General features: G+C 46.0%; 1 long non-coding RNA gene across 2 annotated transcripts in view; it reads right to left on the bottom strand.

The window, feature by feature from the left end:
- Window positions 1–2,744: 2,744 nt before the first annotated feature.
- The window catches only part of Gm39747, a 52,032-nt gene continuing 48,159 nt past the window's right edge, over window positions 2,745–6,617 (bottom strand). Inside the window, exons 2-3 of one of the 2 annotated variants that reach the window (XR_003948586.1) lie at window positions 4,513–4,714; window positions 2,745–2,857 (exon numbers count right to left, since the gene is read on the bottom strand). This is a non-coding gene — a long non-coding RNA (predicted gene, 39747). Of the gene's footprint in view, window positions 2,858–3,401; window positions 4,715–6,617 lie in introns of those variants that run through there. The other variant, XR_865901.3, reaches the window with a different exon arrangement.

Below are 6,617 nucleotides of genomic sequence, written 5' to 3'. Positions count from 1 at the left end.
CTGCTTCTCAGGCTCTCTTGGTGTCCACCTGAGTTGGACACATAAGCAGGTCCTGCCTACTGCTGCACTGTCTTCCCTCAAGAGCTCCCCAAATAGACCAGAGAGAAAGCTGACATCACCCAAATAGCCACTGGGTGTTCTGGCTTGCCATGTCCAGACCTTGCATGAGCATCCTCTGTGCATATCGGTGGAAACTGACAGGTGTCCTGCCACCTTTTGGGAAAACTTCACAAGCAAAACGGGTCATTCTTCCATGTCATTTTGTGTGTATGCTTGAGACAGCAATGAAGGCTGATAGGAGGAAACACCTATGTTTACTGGTCAGTGGTGTTTGGTTTACAAACAAAAGAAGGCAAGAAAGAGTCTTTAACAAGAGACTAAGTTTCTGGCGGGCATTTTTCATGTGAAGGCCATCAGAGATGTAGGAAGTCGCCTGGTCTTGTCCTAGAAAGCCATCAGCACCTGCACCAAGCTAATTCTGGCTCTTTAGTAAGAGGCTGTTCATGGGTCTGAACGTAGGTCCCAGAAGGTGGCTACCTACACCCTGGAAATGGAGGGTTTTGTTTCCATGACAACCTCCAGCCACAGCAGGTGAGGGGGTGGTTATCACACCTGTGCATCATTCTCCCAGTCCCAGTTTGGTTCCTTGTTAGGACACCTGAGGTGAAGACTAAATCTGGTTGCCTGACTTGACTCCAGGGGTCAGGAAAGCAGGAACCCAACAGTCTCATCTGTATGTCGATAGGGACTCTGACTCACAGAAACACCAAGTAGTTCCCAGCTCTTTTGGTAGTAGAATCCAGCTGCACTACCTTCGAAATCTGTCTTAACTGCATCAAAGCAAAGCAGCATGTGTGCTGAGATGTGGTCATGCGCCTTTTATGTGGTAGATGTGCATTTCCAAAACAACTGGTTCTTCCTCTTGCCAAGAAAGTCGGACTCAGAGGATGCTGCCTTGTGGGCTGGGTGAAGTTGAGGATTCACTGAGCTTTGGGGACTTTGTCCAGACCTTGGCACAGCAGGAGAGTGGTGGCAGTGATCACCCAGGCGATGAGTCATCAGAGACCAGTGACCACAGACCAGGTCAGATATGTCTCCTAGAGTCCCCACAGATCTGAAAGAGGACTCCAATTAGAGCTGACATATTTTCAGCCAGCCAGGAGAAAGAGGTGCATGCAGAACCAGCCGGCTGTAAAGGCAGGAGACATTGAATGGTCCTTCGCCTCCAACAGGGATGGTGGTACATTGGTTTTCTGGGGCTGCCATAACAAAGAATGCAGGCTGGGCAGATTCTACAGCAGGAATATTCTCTTGCAATCTTAGAACATCTGGGCTTTCCTCTGAGGATGATTTTGGCTCATAGATGACCATGTTCATCCTTCCACAGTTGTCCCTCTATGTGTATGTGTCCCTGAGCTTTCTGTATGAAAATACAGGTCTATGGTAATGCCTCATTTTACCTCAGTTGCCTTTTCCAAGACTGCCTAAAGACAGCAATTCTAAACAGTTGCATTGGGGGTTAGGATTCCACTGTAGAACAAGCGGGGAACACGTGGTGCAGCCCACAGCAGGCAGACAGGCATTCCCAGACTAATCCAAATGCAAATCTGAAAAAGCTGCTGAGAAAGGAAACCACACTTCAGGAGAAATGACCCCTGGAGCCGCAGATGTTGCTAGAACAGGAAGTGGAGAGTTTGCCCCCCACCCGTGGGCTTTAGGTATTTTCTCTACCTGCTCTGCAGAGCTGAGGTCCTACAGCAGTTTATCCCATTGTCCATCCCTCCTCTGCTAACCCCCCCCCCCCATTCTAAGCAGATGGGGGAAAGATCTGTAGTTCTTTCTCCAGCCTCTCTGGATGGAAGCACAAGGCATCTCTGCAGAAGCCTGCAAGCATTTTGCTCCAGGAAAATGACTCAAGCTTTATCAGAAACAGTTTCATTTGTTTGATTCAGAATTTATGTAGCTCAGACTGGCCTTAAACTCACAGCAACCCTCCTGCCTCAGCCTTCCAAGTGCTGGGATTATGTGTGTGAGCCACCACACCTAGCTAGAGTCAAAAAGTTCCTTATTAGACCATACAGTGCTCGAACCGGGCCCTGTAGTGGGATTGACTGGAGGGGACAAAACAAAAGAAACTAAGTTGATGGCCATGATTGTCATAACTGTTCTGTGCCCTGCCTCCAAGATTGACTCCTGTGTCTTCAGGCTTCACTCAGGTGGGGTCTCCACAGACAGAGGTTGCGAGTTGTAAGTGCTTCTGCCAGGCTGCTGTGGGCAGTAGCTTCTTTGTCCTGGAAAGCAACCCTGTGTGCCACTCTGTCTGGACTCCCTCCCCTTTGCTCACAGGACCCTACACCATCCCTGGTTGGCTCCAATAGCTTGCCCACATCTTTATGAATCGACCTTCATTAATCTCCATAATAGCTCATTTTAGTGTATCAGCTGTTTTCTCTCAGGGCCCTGAATTTCCCTGTGTTCTGGGCTTAGTTACAGTATTAATATGCATCTCTTGTCTTTAGAAAAGCAGATTCAATGAAATACATCCCCATACCATAGAGTTCTAACTCACCTATTTAAAGGTTTAACCAGGCTGGTAATGTAGCTCAGTGGTAGAGTGCCCTCTTAACACACACAAGGTCCTGGGTTTAACCCGTAGCACTGTTAAGTCTGTCAGTTATTAAGCACAATGGGTGTCTTAGGATTTTACTGCTGTGAACAGATACCATGACCAAGACAACTTTTACAAGGACAACATTTAATTGGGGCTGGCTTACAGGTTCAGAAGCTCAGTCCATTATCATCAAGGCAAGAGCATGGCGATGTCCTGGCAGGCATGATGTAGGAAGAGCTGAGAGCTCTACATTTAAAAAAAAAAAACTTTTAAAAAAGATTTATTTGTTTGTTTGTTTGTTTATTATATTTGAGTACACTGTAGCTGTCTTCAGACACTCCAGAAGAGGGCATCAGATCTCATTATGGTGAGCCAGCATGTGGTTGCTGGGATTTGAACTCAGGACCTTCAGAAGAGCAGTCAGTGCTCTTAACTGCTGAACCATCTCTCCAGCCCCAAGTTCTACATTTTGTTCTGAAGGCAAACAAGAAGACTGGCTTCCAAGGAGCTAGGATGAGGGTCTTATAGCCCACACCCACAATAACAGGCTTCCTCCAACAGGGCCACACCTACTGCAACAAGACCACACCTCCTAATAGTGCCACTCCCTGGGCAAAACATATTCAAACCATTACAGTGGTATATGTCTGTGCCTAGTACTCAGGAGAGGCTAAAGCAGGAGAACCACTATAAACTTAAGGCCATCCTGGGCTATGTAGAGAATGCCAGGCTAGCCAGAACTACATAGCAAGAACCTGTCCAAAATAAATAAACAAACAAGGAAAAAACTCCATATAGCCAGTGGGTTTTGTTGTTGTTGTTCGTGGTGGTGGTGGTGTTGGGTTTTGTTTGTTTGGTTTTAGCAACATTAACACAGTCAGTGTTACTTGTTTGTCACTACAGAAAGCATCCTCAGGGTTGATAAAATGACTCAGAAGATAAATGCAAATCCCTAGATTCCATGATGGAAGCAGAACTGGCTGCCTAGGATTCTCCAATCTCCACACATACACAGTGGCATGTGTGCACCGCACATACACATAAGTACAGTGCGCACACACATAATAATAATAATTAATAATAATACAATGATTAATATAAATAAAGAACCCTTATCTCTAGCTACTTACCCCATCCTACAGATACCCTAAGCAGTCACTGGCCAGCTGGATTTCCCTATTCTGAGTGTGTAGGAATAGGACAATGTGACCTACTGTCTCTCTAACAGGCTTCTTTCATGTGGCATGATGAAGGATCTCCTGGGTTAGAGCTTGCATCCATGCCTCTGTCTTGGTGTCTTGTTGGAATTCCAGTTGATACACAACTGGAATTATTCATCTGTTGACCAGTTGGTGGCTATTGGCTTGTTCACCCTTTGGGTTGTTGTGAACAATGCTGCTATATGCTTTCAGGGGCAAATGTGTTCGTGTGTGTGTGCTTCCACTTCTATTGCATCTATGCCTGGGGTTACTACTGTGTCATTGCGTAGCTCTCATCTCAGCCAATAAGGGACTTGGCAGACCGTTTTCCCAGCCAGCTTGGCAACTCTCTTAAGATCACCTTTATCCACCAACCAACACTTGAGTTGTTGGTTCTCCACCATCTAAGGGGTGGAGTGGAGGGAGGGTGCAGCGCATCACTTCTCTGTTTTTATTTGCATTCCAGAAAGACAGGTGATTTTGTGTGCCCACAACTACCTTATGCTGTTGGAGCTGGCTAGCTTCCCTCACAGAGGAGAATGAGGTGGCATAGCCTGAGTTCCACAGTGCACAGGGAAAGACTAGTGTAAAGCCCAAGAGACACAGCACAAGGACCCCCCCAGTCCTGATTTGAAGCCAAGGTCATGAGGAGGGATTGAGCCAATGGAGTGGGGATGGATTCTGAGTTTCCATTCTACATACCCCACTTGTAGGATGCTTTATCAAGAGGGCCAGCATTAGTTCTCGAATGATGAACAGTCTTCTGAGGCAGCAATGCCAGATGCATGATGATCAGCCATGCTGAACAAGATTCTGACCGGAGGGAAAGTCAGTCTCCTTGGCAAGTGCTTTGGGTGGGAGCCGAGAGGGCTGGGGCTTGGTACAGCTGCCATCATTGTTGATCCTAGAATACAATTAGATTAACTCAGAGCTCAAGATGGCTTCATGGCCCACATGTAGCACAGCAGACAGCCATTAGAAAATATACATGGTGTAACCCCTCACAAAGACAGTAGATTGCTTAGAGATGACAGCTACAGACTTTCCTATAATGAACAGAGTGACCAGAGCAATGCTGGGACCAGAAGGGGCACCCAACAACTTGCAGGAGCAAAACAAATGTAGACCAGAAAAGATCTTTGTTTTGTTTTTCTAAGATTTTAAGTTATATTTATTTAGGTGTGTGTGTGTGTGTGTGTGTGTGTGTGTGTGTGTGTGTGTAAGGGAAATGAAACATGTGGAGGTCAGAGGACAGTTTGTAGAAGGGTTCTAGGAACCAACCTCATTTGTAGGGTTGGCAGCAAGTTCCTTTACCCACTGAAAAATCTCAGGGTTCCTTCTTTCTGTTTACTTATTTATGAGACAGGGTTTCTCTATATAGCTCTGACTGTCCTGGAGATCTCTATGTAGACCAGACTGGGCACTCAGAGATCCACTTGCTTCTGCCTCCCAAATTCTGAAATTAAAGATGTGGGCCACTACTCCTGGCTGCTGCTGCTGCTTCTTGCTTCTTTCTTCTTCCTTCTTTCTTCTTCCTTCTTTCTTCTTTCTTCTTTCTTCTTCTTCTTCTTCTTCTTCTTTCTTCTTCTTCTTCTTCTTCTTCTTCTTCTTCTTCTTCTTCTTCTTCTTCTTCTTCTTCCTCCTCCTCCTCCTCCTCTTCCTCGTCCTCCTCCTCCTCCTTCTTCTTTTCCTCCTCCTCCTTCTCCTTCTCCTTCTCCTCCTTCTCCTCCTTCTCCTCCTTCTCCTCCTTCTCCTTCTTCTCCTTCTTTCTTCTCCTTCTCCTCCTTCTCCTTCTTCTCCTTCTTTCTTCTCCTTCTCCTTCTTCTTCTCCTTCTCCTCCTCCTCCTCCTCCTCCTCATTCTCCTCCTCCCCCTTATTCTTAAACAAAGACTTAAGAAATAAAAAGCCAGACAAGCTCAATTCATTACAACACACAGAAAGTGGATGCTTATATAGCTGGAAACCCATAGTGGAAGAGGAAGTGCTATACATCTGTCAAAATAGGATCTTCTGATGGTGGTAGCCCACTCCCTTAATCCTAGCACTGAGGAGGTAGAGGTGGGCAGATCTCTGTGATCCATAGCCTGGTCTACAGACTGGGTTCCAGGACAGCTAGAGATACACAGAGAAACCCTGTCTTAAGAAAAAAAAAGAAAAGAAAAGGATTGCCATACAGATGCATAGGCAAAGGCTCGCCTAACTCATTGTCTAGTGTGCAGAAGGACAGGGAGAGATCAAAGGGGAAGACAGATGCAGAAAGTTAAAATGCAGACAGCATGCAACATGTATGGACCAGTAAGTGGCTGGATGAGGAACAGTGGCTTCCATAGGCTCATGTATTTGAGGACCTCATGAATTCACAGCTTTCTCTGAAGACATACTAGAGGCAGGCCCTGAGGTTTTTATAGCCCAGCCCACTTCTGTTCTCACTGTCTCTGCTTCCTGTGCATAGATGAAAATGTGTCCTGCCTCCATGCCTTCCCTCATGATAGAACTCCTATCTCTCTGGAACTTACTAAAATCCAGAATAGACTTTTTCTCTAAACTGCTTTTGGTTATGGTATTTTACCACAGCAACAGAAAAGTAACGATCTAACAGCATTAAGACCAGGTCCTCTAGGGTCATATTTTCTATTTGACAGAGTTCATTTTCATTTTACTAAACAAATCATTTTGAGACAGAAGCTCAGTCTGGTTTCGGAAGGCTTGTAGCTCACTGTGTAGCCTACGCTGGCTTCAGTCTTGAGGGGGTCATCCTTCCTCAGCCCCAGGGTTGCGGCACAAGTATCATCATTGTACCTGACTGA

This window comes from Mus musculus, chromosome 1 (assembly GCF_000001635.26).
Source record: "Mus musculus strain C57BL/6J chromosome 1, GRCm38.p6 C57BL/6J".
Taxonomy (NCBI): Eukaryota; Metazoa; Chordata; class Mammalia; order Rodentia; family Muridae; genus Mus; species Mus musculus.
The sequence above is the reverse complement of the archived record's forward strand: the minus strand, read 5'-3'. Positions and strand labels throughout refer to the sequence as shown.